This window comes from Somniosus microcephalus, unplaced genomic scaffold, assembly GCF_052327205.1.
Source record: "Somniosus microcephalus isolate GS21.2 unplaced genomic scaffold, FLI_Smic_1.0 unresolved_chr1, whole genome shotgun sequence".
NCBI classification, from domain to species: domain Eukaryota; kingdom Metazoa; phylum Chordata; class Chondrichthyes; order Squaliformes; family Somniosidae; genus Somniosus; species Somniosus microcephalus.
This window is the reverse complement of record NW_028225179.1, coordinates 116,054,630-116,072,630: the sequence shown is the minus strand read 5'-3', so window position 1 is coordinate 116,072,630 and position 18,001 is coordinate 116,054,630. Positions and strand designations below refer to the sequence as shown.

Genomic DNA, 18,001 nt, shown 5'->3' with positions numbered 1-18,001 from the left:
CAGCACCGTGGGAGTACCTTCACCACACGGACTGCACTGGTTCAAGAAGGCAGCTCACCACCACCTTCTCAAGGACAATTAAGGATGGGCAATAAATGCTGGCTTTGCCAGCAATGCCCATATCCCATAAACGAATTTTTAAAAACGTTCCCGCTAAGGGCCGCGCAGTTGTCTGGAGGTCCCATGCGGCCCAAGGACCAGCTTTTCAAATTGGAGATTTCGCGATTGCCCAAAGTTTTGCATGGGCCGCGCAGCCCGTTAAAGGAAACGCACACCCAAAAATAATTAGGGGGCACATTGACTCTGGACCCCATGAAGTCTCATAGCCTCAGGTCATATATGGCAAGGAAACCGCCTGCTGATTACCACCTAGCACCCTCCCTCAGCTGATGAATCAGTACTCCTCCATGTTGTACACCACTTGGAATAGGCACTGAGGTTAGCAAAGGCACAGAATGTACATTGAGTGGGGGACTTCAATGTCCAACACCAAGAGTGACTCGGTAGTACCACCACTAACTGAGCTGGCAGAGTACTGAAGGACAGACTGGGATTGTGGCAGGTGATGAGAGAACCAGCACAAGGGAAAAACCTACTTGTCCTCGTGCTCACCAATCTACCGGTCGCAGATATGTCTGCCCATTACCGCATTGGTAGGAGTGACCACCACAGTCCTTATTAAGAAAAAGTCCTGTCTTCACATGGAGGACACCCTCCGTCGATTCGTGTGCCACTACCACCATGCTAAGAGGGATACCATCCAGGACTAAGCAGTCTGCTTGATCGGCACCCCACCCACTGGCTTAAACACCCACCCCTCCACCACCGGCGCACCCTGGTTGCAGTGTGTGCTATCTACAGGATGCACTGCAGCAACTCGCCAAGGCTTCTTCAGCAGAACCTCCCAAACCCGCGACCTCTTCCACAGTACAAGGGCAGCAGGTGCATAGGAACACCACCACCTCCAAGTTCCCCTCCGTGTCGCACACTGTCCCGACTTGGAAATATATCGCCGATCCTTCATCGTCGTTGGGTCAACATCCTGGAACTCCCTCCCTAAAAGCACTGAGGGAGTACCTTCACCACACGGACTGCAGCGGTTCAAGAACAAGGCTCACCACCACCTTCTCAAGGGCAATAAAGGGCAGCCTTTCCAGTGACGTCCACATCCCGAGAATGAATTAAAAAATAAAGTCACATTTCAAAGATCATTACCCATAATCTTTATTTATTTAGATCCAAGAATAAACAATGAATGCAGTTGAATTATAATCCATGAAAAAATTTTTTTTTAGATACATTTGAGAAAAAAGCACACATGCAAATAACATATCATCAAATATTTCAAATGGAGGACCCCATACTTGATGCCACCCTCCTTTCTCCCTAGCCCATATAATGTCTTCTTTTGTTTGGAATTTACATAAACTAAATAAACATCATGCAGAGGAATGTTATTTTCAGGGTTGCCTAATTCACTAATGCCCTCCCCATGTTCTCACTTCCCATGTTCTCTTCGCCCATTTTCTCCCTTCCCATCTTCTCCCTCCCATCTTCTAACTCCCCATTTTCTCCCTTCCCATCTTCTTCCTTCCCATCTTCTAACTCCCCATTTTCTCCCTTCCCATCTTCCTTCCCATCTTCTCCCTCCCCATCATCTCCCACCCCATCTTCAACCTCCTCATCTTCTCCCTCCCCACCTTCTAACTTCCCATCTTCTCCCTTCCCATTTTCTCCATCCCATCTTCTCCCTCTCCATCTTCTCCCTCTCCATCTTCTCCCTCTCCATCTTCTCCCACCCCATCTTCTCCCTCCCCATGTTTCAGCCGGTGAATCCTGGGAGAATGCCGCTGAGACTCTGCTCTATAAAACATAGTGAGTAGTGCCAGTGAGTCCCCATTGCAGACCCTGCTGGGGTCTGATAATAACTAAATGCTCCTATACCCATCAGGGCTGTTCTCCCTGGTGCCCTGGCCAATATTTAATCCCTCAACCAACATCACCAAAACGAAAGAACAGATTATCTGGATCATTATCACATTGCTGTTTGTGGGAGCTTGCTGTGCGCAAATTGGCTGCCGTGCTTCCGACATTACAACAGTGACTACGCTTCAAAAGTACTTCATTGGCTGTAAAGCGCTTTGGGATGTCCTGAGATCGTGAAAGGCGCTGTTTAAATGCAAGTCTTTCTTTCTTTTATATACATTCCCACTCTGAAAGCAATTGCGATGACCTGAACATAACATTTATCGAAAGCGTCTGTCCAGATGTTGGAGATCTTGGTGATAATTACATCATTTTTATGGTGATCAGTTTCAGCGGGTGCTTTCCACATCCAATGCTCAAGATGGGATAGAGTTTCTCAGTGAATGTGTCAGTGAAAGTGTACAGGTGAGACATGTCACCAGCATTGTAAAATGAGACCTTCCCCTCCTCATAGTCCAGGTATATCCCAAGCTTCTTGGAACTCACTAACAGAGCTGTAGGAGGTGAGGTCATAGCTTCGCAGTGCATATTAAACCCATAAAGCAGCTGGTACGGACATGTTATGGTCCAAAATCCAGTTGCAGGCTCCCATTGAATGTTACCCTTCCTGGGCACCGACTCAGCAGCCACACCCAAACACCAGTCTGTGAAGTTCCCCACTTCCACCTCCCAGTAGTGCTTTCCTGATGTGAATCCCTCAGACCCCAGCACACTGGGCCAGTATTTGAATGGCCCCAGGTTGTCTGAAGACAGAGAGAACGTCTTCTTACTTTTCACTTGGTGTCCATGATCAGACAGGATGAACCTTCCGTTTGCCGTTTGCGAACCGAGGGTCAGAGCAGCTGGAACTGAAACATAATGACACTCAAAGATGGTCCTTGTGAGTTAAACAGTTCAGGCAGCACCTCACTAACCCGCGGCCTCCACACACCTCGAAGGACAAGAGCAACATGGGGACACCATCACCTCCAGGTTCCTTCATTGTCACTGGACCAAAATCCTGGAACTTCCTACCAAACAGCACTATGAGATTACCCCCTAACAGCACTGTGGGATTACCCCCTAACAGCACTGTGGGATTACCCCCTAACAGCACTGTGGGATTACCCCTAACAGCACTGTGGGATTACCCCCTAACAGCACTGTGGGATTACCCCCTAACAGCACTGTGGGATTACCCCTAACAGCACTGTGGGATTACCCCTAACAGCACTGTGGGATTACCCCCTAACAGCACTGTGGGATTGCCCCTAACAGCACTGTGGGATTACCCCCTAACAGCACTGTGGGATTACCCCCTAACAGCACTGTGGGATTACCCCCTAACAGCACTGTGGGATTACCCCTAACAGCACTGTGGGATTACCCCTAACAGCACTGTGGGATTACCCCCTAACAGCACTGTGGGATTACCCCCTAACAGCACTGTGGGATTACCCCCTAACAGCACTGTGGGATTACCCCCTAACAGCACTGTGGGATTACCCCCTAACAGCACTGTGGGATTACCCCCTAACAGCACTGTGGGATTACCCCCTAACAGCACTGTGGGATTACCCCCTAACAGCACTGTGGGATTACCCCCTAACAGCACTGTGGGATTACCCCCTAACAGCACTGTGGGATTACCCCCTAACAGCACTGTGGGATTACCCCCTAACAGCACTGTGGGATTACCCCCTAACAGCACTGTGGGATTACCCCTAACAGCACTGTGGGATTACCCCCTAACAGCACTGTGGGATTACCCCTAACAGCACTGTGGGATTACCCCTAACCGCACTGTGGGATTACCCCTAACAGCACTGTGGGATTACCCCTAACAGCACTGTGGGATTACCCCTAACAGCACTGTGGGATTACCCCTAACAGCACTGTGGGATTAACCCCTAAAAGCACTGTGGGATTACCCCCTAACAGCACTGTGGGATTACCCCTAACAGCACTGTGGGATTACCCCTAACAGCACTGTGGGATTACCCCCTAACAGCACTGTGGGATTACCCCTAACAACACTGTGGGTTTACCCCTAACAGCACTGTGGGATTACCCCTAACAGCACTGTGGGATTATCCGTAACAGCACTGTGGGATTACCCCTAACAGCACTGTGGGATTACCCCCTAACAGCACTGTGGGATTACCCCTAACAGCACTGTGGGATTACCACCTAACAGCACTGTGGGATTATCCTTAACAGCACTGTGGGATTATCCTTAACAGCACTGTGGGATTACCCCTAACAACACTGTGGGTTTACCCCCTACCAGCACTGTGGGATTACCACCTAACAACACTGTGGGTTTACCCCTAACAGCACTGAGATTACCCCCTAACAGCACTGTGGGATTACCCCTAACAACACTGTGGGTTTACCCCCTACCAGCACTGTGGGATTACCCCCTAACAGCACTGTTGGATTACCCCCTAACAGCACTTTGGGATTACCCCCTAACAACACTGTGGGATTACCCCTAACAGCACTGTGGGATTACCCCTAACAACACTGTGGGTTTACCCCTAACAGCACTGTGGGATTACCCCTACCAGCACTGTGGGATTACCCCCTAACAGCACTGTGGGATTACCCCCTAACAGCTCTGTTAGATTATCAGTATGTGGGAGGTCCCGCAGGCACCGGTTCTGTACTCGCTACCTTTGAAGACAAGGAGTAAGACTGCAGGGAGGACAGCCACAATGCAGACCAAGGCACCGTGGCTCAGAAGGCTGTACAAGGGAGGGAAGAGCAGAATAGAAATGTGGTAGTGATAGGGGACTCTATAATTAGGGGGATAGATAGCACCCTCTGCAGCCAAGAATGAGAATCCCGAAGGGTGTGTTGCCTACCCGGTGCCAGGGTAAGGGATATCTCATGGCAGCTGGAAAGGAACTCGGAAAGGGAGAGGGCAACTCCAGTTGCCGTGGTCTATGTTGGAACAAACAACATAGGTAGGAACATGGAGGAGGTCCTGCTGAAAGAGTTTCAGGAGTTAAGATCTAAATTAAAAAGCAGGAACTCTAGGGTAACAATCTCTGGATTATTGCCCAAGCCATGTGCAAATTGGCATAGCAGCAGACAGAGCAGGAGAATTAACACGTGGCTAAAGGGCTGGTGTGGGAAAGAGGGGTTCCTTTTCATGGGACACTGGCACCAGTTCTGGGACAGGAAGAAGCTGGACCGATGGGACGGGCTCCACCTAAACCAGGATGGGAATCGTGTCCTAGTGGATAGGGTAAATAGGGAGGTGGCAAAGGCTTTAAACTAGTAAGCAGGGGGGAGGGATATACAAGAAATGTAAGCAGCCTAAATATAAACAAAACAGGAAAAGTGAGCATAGGAAAGAATAAAGTAAGGGAGGACATTGATGGCAAGGGAGCAAATAGAGTTATAGAACAGGAGTCTAAAAAGATGGTTAAACATAAAGCGAGAGGAAATCCTATTAAAAATGAGTTAAACTGTCTGTACAACAATGCACACAGTGTCCGTAATAAAACAGGGGAGCTGGAGGCAATCATGCGTTGGGAGGAACCAGACATAGTAGGGATTACTGAGACATGGCTACAGAAAAATCAGGACTGGGAATTAAACATTGCAGGGTATAACATATTTAGAAAAGATAGAGAGGGGAAAAGGGGAGGTGGAGTAGCTGTACTTATTAGGGATAACATAATGGCAGTAGAAAAAAGGGACTCAGCTATCAGCAAGACAAAAATAGAATCCATTTGGATAGAGATAAAAGATAATAAAGGATCTATCACACTAATAGGTGTAGTCTACAGACCACCTCATAGTGGAAGGGAGGTGGAGGAAGAAATATGCAGACAAATAAGATAAATGAGTTAAAAACATAGAATAATAATCATGGGTGATTTCAACTACCCCGATATTAATTGGACAGAAGAGTAGGTAAAGGGGATAAGGGAATGGAGTTCCTACAATGTATACAGGACTCCTTCCTAACCCAATATGTAAAAAGCCCATTGGATCTAGTTATGGGGAATGAGCCAGAGCAGATAAGAGAAGTAAAGGTAGGGGAACATCTGGCAATAGTGACCAGAATATAATACACTATAAGATGATAATAGAGAAGGACATAAGTATGACAAAAACCAGGTTAATAGGTTGGAAAAAAGCTGATTTTGAGGGGTTGAGAATAGAACTTGGGAAGATAAAATGGGAAACAATATTAGCAAAGAACAATGTAGAACAACAATGGGAAATATTTAAGAGAGAAGTCAAAAAAACAATTGGGAAGGCAAAGAGGAACTATGAAATTAAATTATCAAGGAACATAAAACAAAATAGTAACATATTTTACAGGCACAGCAATAAAAAAAGGAAGGTTGGGATGGGAATAGGGCCATTAAGGGATGGACAGGACAATACCACAGGTAATGATAGGGAGGTGGCAGAAATATTAAATCATTATTTTGCTTCGGTATTTACCAGGGAGTTAGAATAGGTGGACATGACATTGGATGATGAGATGAGTAATGAGATAAGTGCAGTTAAAATAAAAAAAGAGGATATACTGTAAGAATTCGCAATAATTTACAGTTCTGAAGATTCATTTTTTTGATTAAAGAATCCCTGGGCGATGTGCTTTTAAATTTCCAGGGATAAAAATGGCTGTCACCACATGGCCGAAGACAAAGGACAATGCTTTGTTTACAAAGCAATTGAATGCTATTAGCATTTGTTTGTATATCGAGTGGATACATCTAAACTGCAGAAGAGACTTTTGTACCTTGAATGGGAAACGTTTAACATTTGAATGGGTTTTAAATCACCCAGCACTGGACAATAGAGCAGTTTATCTCCCTTTTGTTTCAGCCCAGGGAGCTCCGGAAGGCACATTAACCCAATCTAACCACTCTGAGTTAGCCAATCACAGCTTTCTCTTGTGTATTGGACCCTTTGGGCGGGGAATTTTGCACACAGCCCTTGCAAGGCAGAATGGCAGGGGCCTCACCAGGTATAAAGATAGCGGCTGAGAAGCTAGCTCTCTCTCTCTTACTTCGCTGGACCACAGGTGAGCAGAGTGTCCTGACTCCTCAGCAAAGCAACCTAGTTAAGGAGTTTGGGGTGGTGATTTAAGGGAATTGCTAAGATTGTTTAAATAACATTGTAGCCATTGTATCCCTCGTTTTTGCCGTCTGCAACCCCCCTGTTATATAGTTTTACAATTTTACTGTGTTCGTGTGGGATAGTTTGATATTTTGATTATAGTTTCTTTTAGTTAATAAAACTTGATTTTTTTTCTCTCATCCAAACTACGTGTCTGTTTTAATATCAATAATTATAAGCCCTGCAGTCAGAACTGGAAGGTGGGGTAGCGATTCGAAACCGCTGTTTTAAAATTGGTTTTATTGCAATTGGTATGAGGGTGCAGGCAAAGGCTGCAAGACCAGGAAAATTACTTTAAACCAGTTTAAAGAAACCCCCAAACCCTTACAATACTAAATAAACTAATCAAACTCAAAGAGGATAAAACCCCTGGTCCCGATGGATTGCATCCACACATTTTAAAAGAATCTAGGGAAGAGATAGCAGAGGCATTACTACACATATTTAATAATTTGTTAGAAAAGGGTGTAGTGCCAGAGGACAGACGGATAGCTGACGTTATACCTATATTTAAGAAGGGGGATAGAACATTTCCCCCTTCTCTACTAAAGGAAAGAATAGAAGAACATCTAGAAACGAAAAGTATAATAATGATTGGTCAGCATGGATTTCAAAAGGGAAATTCCTGCTTGACCAACCTCATTGAATTTTTTGAAGAGGTAACAGAGAGAGTAGACAAGGGTAATGCAGTAGATGTAATTTATCTAGATTTTCAAAAGGCCTTCGATGAGGTACCCCATAATAGACTGATGAACAAGGTCAGAGAATGCAGAGTCAGGGGACAAGTAGCAGAATGGATAGCTAGCTGGCTTTAGGACAGAAACCAGAAAGTGGGATTAAAAGGTAGCTGTTCACAGTGGCAGAAGGTGGGAAGTGGAGTTCCACAAGGAGCAGTGCCGGGACCACTGCCGTTCACAATTTATATTAACTATTTAGACTTTGGAATCAAAAACACAATTTCTAAATTTGGGTATTACACAAAATTGGGGGGATAGATAGTCAATACTGAGGAGGACTGCAACAAATTACACGAGGACATTAATAAACTTGCAGAATGGACAAATAATTGGCATATTAAGTGCAACACAGATAAATGTGAGTTATTACATTTTGGTAGGAAGAATAGGGAGATCACTTATTACTTGGTGGGTGCGAGTCTCGGTGGGGTAGAGGAACAAAGGGATCTCGGAGTACAAATACACTAATCACTAAAAGTTGTGCCACAGTTTAACAAGGCCATAAAAAGAGCAAACCAAGCACAAGGGTTTATTTCTAGAGAGATAGAATTGAAAGGTAGGGAAGTTATGCTAAACCTGTATCGAACCTTGGTTAGACCACACTTAGAGTAGTGCGTGTAGTTCTGGTCGCCATATTATAAAAAGGATATAGAGGCACTGGAGAGGGTGCAGAGAAGATTTACAAGGATGATACCAGAAATGCGAGGGTATACATATCAGGAAAGGATGAACAAGCTGGGTCTCTTTTCTATTGAAAAAGAAGGTTGAGGGGTGACCTAATAGAGGTCTTTAAAATTATGAAAGGTTTTGATAGAGTGGATACAGAGAGAATGTTTCCACTTGTGGGGAAGAGCAAAACTAGAGCCCATCAATATAAGATAGTCACCAAGAAATCCAATAGGGAATTCAGAAGAAACATCTTTACCCAGGGAGTGGTGAGAATGTGGAACTCGCTACCACAGGGAGTGGTTGAAGCAAATAGTATAGATACATTTAAGGGGAAGCTGGACAAGCACATGAGGGAGAAGGGAATAGAGGGTTATGCTGATAGATTTAGATGAGGAAAGATGGGAGGAGACTCGAGTGGAGCATAAACGCCGACATTGACTGGATGGGCCGAATGGCCTGTTTCTGAGCCGTCTATCCGATGTAATCCTAAGTAACTTTTCCGACGCACTTCCTACGGCGCAGCGGCAGAAGGCCCGAGGAATTTCAAGGGGCTGCAGGCTGTGTGGTACCAGGTTTTAATTCTACCAGTGATCTTGCCCAGTAACTATGTGGGAGCAGGCCTGTTATCTCTGGGGAGTGTTGTGTGTATCTACTTCACTTACATTTAAGAAGAATTCTACAGTGACTCAGTATATGGGTGTTTCATATCAATACAGGTGTTATCTGCCTCTACAAGTTTTATCTTGACTTCCTTGATGCTACCACAGGGAATGGTTGAAGCGAATAGTATAGATGCATTTAAGGGAAGGCTGGACAAGCATATGAGGGAGAAGGGAATAGAGGGTTACGCTGATAGATTTAGATGAGGAAAGACAGGAGGAGGTTCGAGTGGATTATAAGCACCGACATGGGCATGTTTGACTGAAAGGCCTGTTTCTGTGCCATATATCCTATATACATAAGAAAATAAGAAATAGGAGTAGGAGTAGGCAATTCGGCCCTTTGAGCCTGCTCCACCATTCAATAAGATCATGGCTGAGCTTCTACCTCATCTCCACTTTCCCACCCTATCCCCATATCCCTTGATTCCCTTAATATCCAAAAATCTATCGATCTCTGTCTTGAATATACTCAATGACTGAGCCTCCACAGCCCTCTGGGGTAGAAAATTCCAAAGATTCACCACCCTCTGAGTGAAGAAATTTCTCCTCATCTCAGTCCTAAATGGCCGACCCCTTATTCTGAGACTGTGACCCCTGGTTCTAGACTCCCCAGGCAGGGGAAACATCCTCCCTGCATCTACCCTGTCAAGCCCTGTAAGAATTTTGTATGTTTCAATGAGATCACCTCACATTCTTCGAAATTCTAGAGAATTATAGGCCTAGTCAACTCAATCTCTCCTCACAGGACAATCCCCCCATACCAGGAATCAGTCTGGTGAACCTTCGTTGCACTGCCTCTCTGGGAAGTATATCCTTCCTTAGGAAAGTAGAACAAAACTGTACACAATACTCCAGGTGGGGTCGCACCAGGGCCCTGTATATCTCTAGTAAGACATCTTTACTCTTATGCTCAAATCCTCTTGTAATCCTATATATCCCTTAACAGCACTGTGGGTTTACCCCGAACAGCATTGTGGGACTACCCCGAACAGCATTGTGGGATTACCCCGAACAGCATTGTGGGATTACCCCGAACAGCATTGTGGGTTTGCCCCGAACAGGACTGTGGGTTTATCCCGAACAGCATTGTGGGATTACCCCCGAACAGCACTGTGGGTTTACCCCGAACAGCACTGTGGGATTACCCCGAACAGCATTGTGGGATTACCCCCGAACAGCATTGTGGGTTTACCCCTAACAGCACTGTGGGATTACCCCCGAACAGCATTGTGGGATTACCCACGAACAGCATTGTGGGATTACTCCCGAACAGCATTATGGGAATACCCCCTAACAGCACTGTGGGATTACCCCTTATCAACACTGTGGGATTACCCCCTACCAGCACTGTGGGATTACCCCCTAACAGCACTGTGGGATTACCCGCTAACAGCACTGTGGGATTACCCCTTAACAACACTGTGGAATTACCCCTAACAGCAGTGTGGGATTGCCCCCTAAAAGCACTGTGGGATTACCCCCTAACAGCACTGTGGGATTACCCCTAACAGCACTGTGGGATTACCCCCTAACAGCGCTGTGGGATTACCCCTAACAGCACTGTGGGATTACCCCCTAACAGCACTGTGGGATTACCCCTAACAGCACTGTGGGATTACCCCCTAACAGCACTGTGGGATTACCCGTAACAGCACTGTGGGATTACCCCTAACAGCACTGTGGGATTACCCCCTAACAGCACTGTGGGATTACCCCCTAACAGCACTGTGGGATTACCCCCTAACAGCACTGTGGGATTACCCGTAACAGCACTGTGGGATTACCCCTAACAGCACTGTGGGATTACCCCTAACATCACTGTGGGATTACCCCCGAACAGCACTGTGGGATTACCCCCTAACAGCACTGTGGGATTACCCCCTAACAGCACTGTGGGATTACCCCTAACAGCACTGTGGGATTACCCCCTAACAGCACTGTGGGATTACCCCTAACAGCACTGTGGGATTACCCCCTAACAGCACTGTGGGATTACCCGTAACAGCACTGTGGGATTACCCCTAACAGCACTGTGGGATTACCCCCTAACAGCACTGTGGGATTACCCCTAACAGCACTGTGGGATTACCCCTAACATCACTGTGGGATTACCCCCTAACAGCACTGTGGGATTACCCCCTAACAGCACTGTGGGATTACCCCCTAACAGCACTGTGGGATTACCCCTAACAGCACTGTGGGATTACCCCCTAACAGCACTGTGGGATTACCCCTAACAGCACTGTGGGATTACCCCCTAACAGCACTGTGGGATTACCCGTAACAGCACTGTGGGATTACCCCTAACAGCACTGTGGGATTACCCCCTAACAGCACTGTGGGATTACCCCTAACAGCACTGTGGGATTACCCCCTAACAGCACTGTGGGATTACCCCTAACAGCACTGTGTGATTACCCCCTAACAGTACTGTGGGATTACCCCTAACAGCACTGTGGGATTACCCCTAACACCACTGTGGGATTACCCCCTAACAGCACTGTGGGATTACCCCTAACAGCATTGTGGGATTACCCCCTAACAGCACTGTGGGATTGCCCCCTAACTGCACTGTGGGATTACACCCTAACAGCACTGTGGGATTACCCCCTAACAGCACTGTGGGATTACCCCTAACAGCACTGTGTGATTACCCCTAACAGCACTGTGGGATTACCCCCTAACTGCACTGTGGGATTACCCCCTAACAGCACTGTGGGATTACCCCTAACAGCACTGTGTGATTACCCCTAACAGCACTGTGGGATTACCCCCTAACAGCATTGTGGGATTACCCCCTAACAGCACTGTGGGATTGCCCCCTAACTGCACTGTGGGATTACACCCTAACAGCACTGTGGGATTACCCCCTAACAGCACTGTGGGATTACCCCCTAACAGCACTGTGTGATTACCCCTAACAGCACTGTGGGATTACCCCCTAACTGCACTGTGGGATTACCCCCTAACAGCACTGTGGGATTACCCCTAACAGCACTGTGGGATTACCCCTAACTGCACTGTGGGATTACCCCCTAACAGCACTGTGGGATTACCCCCTAACAGCACTGTGGGATTGCCCCCTAACTGCACTGTGGGATTACCCCCTAACAGCACTGTGGGATTACCCCTAACAGCACTGTGGGATTACCCCTAACAGCACTGTGGGATTACCCCCTAACAGCACTGTGGGATTACCCCTAACAGCACTGTGGGATTACACCCTAACAGCACTGTGGGATTACCCCCTAACAGCACTGTGGGATTACCCCCTAACAGCACTGTGGGATTACCCCAAACAGCACTGTGGGATTACCCCTAACAGCACTGTGGGATTACCCCCTAACAGCACTGTGGGATTACCCCCTAACAGCACTGTGGGATTACCCCAAACAGCACTGTGGGATTACCCCTAACAGCACTGTGGGATTACCCCTAACAGCACTGTGGGATTACCCCCTAACAGCACTGTGGGATTACCCCTAACAGCACTGTGGGATTACCCCTAACAGCACTGTGGGATTACCCCTAACAGCACTGTGGGATTACCCCCTAACAGCACTGTGGGATTACCCCAAACAGCACTGTGGGATTACCCCCTAACAGCACTGTGGGATTACCCCCTAACAGCACTGTGGGATTACCCCAAACAGCACTGTGGGATTACCCCCTAACAGCACTGTGGGATTACCCCTACCAGCACTGTGGGATTACCCCTAACAGCACTGTGTGATTACCCATAACAGCACTGTGGGATTACCCCCTAACAGCACTGTGGGATTACCCCTAACAGCACTGTGGGATTAGCCCTATCAGCACTGTGGGATTACCCTCTAACAACACTGTGGAATTACCCCCTAACAGCACCATGGGATTACCCTTAACAGCACTGTGTGATTACCCCCTAACAGCACTGTGGGATTACCCCCTAACAGCACTGTGGGATTACCCCGAACAGCACTGTGTGATTACCCCCTAACAGCACTGTGGGATTACCCCCTAACAGCACTGTGGGATTACCCCGAACAGCACTGTGGGATTACCCCCTAACAGCACTGTGGGATTACCCCGTAACAGCACTGTGGGATTACCCCCTAACAGCACTGTGGGATTACCCCGTAACAGCACTGTGGGATTACCCCCTAACAGCACTGTGGGATTACCCCTAACAGCACTGTGGGATGACCCCAAACAGCACTGTGGGATTACCCCAGCAGCACTGTGGGATTACCCTCTAACAGCACTGTGGGATTACCCGCTAACAGCATTGTGGGATTACCCACTAACAGCACTATGGGATTACCCCTAACAGCACTGTGGGATGACCCCCTAACAGCACTGTGAGATTACCCCCTAACAGCACTGTGGTATTACCCCTAACAGCACTGTGGGATTACCCCCTAACAGCACTGTGTGATTACCCCTAACAGCACTGTGGGATTACCCCTAACAGCACTGTGGGATTACCCCTAACATCACTGTGGGATTACCCCTAACAGCACTGTGGGATTACCCCCTAACAGCACTGTGGGGTTACCCCCTAACAGCACTGTGGGATTACCCCCTAACAGCACTGTGTGATTACCCTCTAACAGCACTGTGGGATTAGCCCTATCAGCACTGTGGGATTACCCCCTAACAGCACTGTGGGATTACCCCCTAACAGCACTGTGTGATTACCCTCTAACAGCACTGTGGGATTATCCCCTAACAACACTGTGGGATTACCCCCTAACAGCACTGTGGGATTACCCCGAACAACTGCGGGATTACCCCTAACAGCACTGTGGGATTAGCCCTATCAGCACTGTGGGATTACCCACTAAAAGCACTGTAGGATTACCCCAAACAGCACTGTGGGATTACCCCATAAAAGCACTGTGGGATTACCCCTGACAGCACTGTGGGATGACCCCCTGACAGCACTGTGGGATTACCCCTGACAGCACTGTGGGATGACCCCCTAACAGCACTGTGAGATTACCCCCTAACAGCACTGTGGGATTACCCCCTAACAGCACTGTGGGATTACCCCCTAACAGCACTGTGGGATTACCCCTAACAGCACTGTGGGATTACCCCCTAACAGCACTGTGGGATTACCCCTAACAGCACTGTGGGATTACCCCTAACAACACTGTGGGATTACCCCCTAACAGCACTGTGGGATTACCCCTTACAGCACAGTGGGATTACCCCTAACAGCATTGTGGGATTACCCCATAACAGCACTGTGGGATTACCCCACGAACAGCACTGTGGGATTACCCCCTAACAGCACTGTGGTATTACCCCTAACAGCACAGTGGGATTACCCCCTAACAGCACTGTGGGATTACACCAAACAACACTGTGGGATTACCCCCTCACAGCACTGTGGGATTACCCACTAATAGCACTGTGTGATTACCCCGAACAGAACTGAGGGATTACCCCCTAACAGCACTGTGGGATTACCCCTAACAGCACTGTGGGATTACCCTCTAACAGCACTGTGGGATTACCCCCTAACAGCACTGTGGGATTAACCCTAACAGCACTGTGGGATTACCCCCTAATGGCACTGTGGGATTACCCCCTAACAGCACTGTGGGATTACCCCTAACAGCACTGTGGGATTACCCCCTAACAGCACTGTGGGATTACCCCTAACAGCACTGTGGGATTACCCCAAACAGCACTGTGGGATTACCCCTAACAGCACTGTGGGATTACCCCCTAACAGTACTGTGAGATTACCTCTAACAGCACTGTGGGATTACCCCCTAACAGCACTGTGGGATTACCCCTAACAGCACTGTGGGATTACCCCTAACAGCACTGTGGGATTACTCCCTCACAGCACTGTGGGATTACCCCTAACAGCACTGTGGGATTACCCCCTAACAGCACTGTGGGATTACCCCCTAACAGCATTGTGAGATTACCCCCTAACAGCACTGTGGGATTACCCACCAACAGCACTGTGGGATTACCCCTAACAGCACTGTGGGATTACCCCCTAACAGCACTGTGGGATTACACCCTAACAGCACTGTGGGATTACCCCCTAACAGCACTGTGGGATTACCCCTAACAGCACTGTGGGATTACCCCTAACAGCACTGTGGGATTACCCCAAACAGCACTGTGGGATTACCCAAACAGCACTGTGGGATTACCCCCTAACAGCACTGTGGGATTACCCACTAACAGCGCTGTGGGATTACCCCAAACAGCAATGTGGGATTGCCCCTAACAGCACTGTGGGATTACCCCTAACAGCACTGTGGGATTACCCCGAACAGCAATGTGGGATTACCCCCTAACGGCACTGTGGGATTACCCCTAACAGCATTGTGGGATTACCCCTAACAGCACTGTGGGATTACCCCCTAACAGCACTGTGGGATTACCCCCTAACAGCACTGTGGGATTACCCCAAACAGCACTGTGGGATTACCCCCTAACAGTACTGTGGGATTACCCCAGCAGCACTGTGGGATTTCCCCCGAACAGCACTGTGGGATTACCCCCTAACAGCACTGTGGGATTACCCCCTAAAAGCACTGTGGGATTACACCTAACAGCACTGTGGGATGACCCCCTAACAGCACTGTGGGATTACCCCCTAACAGCACTGTGAGACTACACCCTAACAGCACTGTGGGATTACCCCCTAACAGCACTGTGGGATTACCCCTAACAGCACTGTGGGATTACCCCTAACAGCACTGTGGGATTACCCCTAACAGCACTGTGGGATTACCCCCTAACAGCACTGTGGGATTGCCCCTAACAGCACTGTGGGATTACCCCCTAACAGCACTGTGGGATTACCCCCTAACAGCACTGTGGGATTACCCCCTAACAGCACTGTGGGATTACCCCTAACAGCACTGTGGGATTACCCCTAACAGCACTGTGGGATTACCCACTAACAGCGCTGTGGGATTACCCCGAACAGCAATGTGGGATTGCCCCTAACAGCACTGTGGGATTACCCCTAACAGCACTGTGGGATTACCCCGAACAGCAATGTGGGATTACCCCCTAATGGCACTGTGGGATTACCCCTAACAGCATTGTGGGATTACCCCTAACAGCACTGTGGGATTACCCCCTAACAGCACTGTGGGATTACCCCCTAACAGCACTGTGGGATTACCCCAAACAGCACTGTGGGATTACCCCCTAACAGTACTGTGGGATTACCCCAGCAGCACTGTGGGATTTCCCCCGAACAGCACTGTGGGATTACCCCCTAACAGCACTGTGGGATTACCCCCTAAAAGCACTGTGGGATTACACCTAACAGCACTGTGGGATGACCCCCTAACAGCACTGTGGGATTACCGGCTAACAGCACTGTGAGACTACACCCTAACAGCACTGTGGGATTACCCCCTAACAGCACTGTGGGATTACCCCCTAACAGCACTGTGGGATTACCCATAACAGCACTGTGGGATTACCCCTAACAGCACTGTGGGATTACCCCCTAACAGCACTGTGGGATTACCCGTAACAGCATTGTGGGATTACCCCCTAAAAGCACTGTGGGATTACCCATAACAGCACTGTGGGATTACCCCCTAACAGCACTGTGGGATTACCCCTAACAGCTTTGTGGGATTACCCCCTAACAGCACTGTGGGACTACCCCGAACAACTGCGGGATTACCCCCTAACAGTACTGTGGGATTACCCCTAACAGCATTGTGGGATTACCCCCCAACAGCACTGTGGGATTACCCTGAACAGCACTGTGGGATTCGCTCTATCAGCACTGTGGGATTATCCCAAACAGCACTGTGGGATTACCCCCTAACAGCACTGTGGGATTACCCCCTAACAGCACTGTGGGATTACCCCTAACAGCACTGTGGGATTACCCCTAACAGCACTGTGGGATTACCCCCTAACAGCACTGTGGGATTACCCCCTAACAGCACTGTGGGATTACCCCTAACAGCACTGTGGGATTACCCCCTAACAGCACTGTGGGATTACCCCTAACAGCACTGTGGGATTACCCCCTAACTGCACTGTGGGATTACCCCTAACAGCACTGTGGGATTACGCCAAACAACACTGTGGGATTACCCCGAACAGAACTGAGGGACTACCCCCTAACAGCACTGTCGGATTACCCCTAACAGCACTGTGGGATTACACCCTAATAGCACTGTGGGATTACCCCAAACAGCACTGTGGGATTACCCCCTAACAGTAATCTGGGATTACCCCAGCAGCACTGTGGGATTACCCCGAACAGAACTTAGGGATTACTCCTAACAGCACTGTGGGATTACCCCGAACAGAACTGAGGGATTACCCCTAACAGCACTGTGGGATTACCCCTAACAGCACTGTGGGATTACCCCCTAACAGCACTGTGGGATTACCCCTAACAGCACTGTGGGATTACCCCCTAACAGCACTGTGGGATTACCCTTAACAGCACTGTGGGATTACCCCTAACAGCACTGTGGGATTACTCCTAACAGCACTGTGGGATTACCCCCCTAACAGCACTGTGGGATTACCCCCGAACAGCACTGTGGGATTACCCCCTAACAGCACTGTGGGATTCCCCCCTAACAGCACTGTGGGATTACCCCTAACAGCAATGTGGGATTACCCCCTAACAGCACTGTGGGATTACCCCTAACAGCAATGTGGGATTACACCCTAACAGCACTGTGGGATTACCCCCTAACAGCACTGTGGGATTACCCCTAACAGTACTGTGGGATTACCCCCTAACAGCACTGTGGGATTACACCCTAACAGCACTGTGGGATTACCCCTAACAGCAATGTGGGATTACACCCTAAC

The 18,001-nt window shown here is 48.5% G+C and overlaps 1 pseudogene; it reads right to left on the bottom strand.

The window, feature by feature from the left end:
* Positions 1-2,289: 2,289 nt before the first annotated feature.
* LOC147095732 (zinc-binding protein A33 pseudogene) lies at positions 2,290-10,433 on the bottom strand (annotated as a pseudogene).
* Between the last annotated feature and the right edge of the window lie 7,568 nt (positions 10,434-18,001).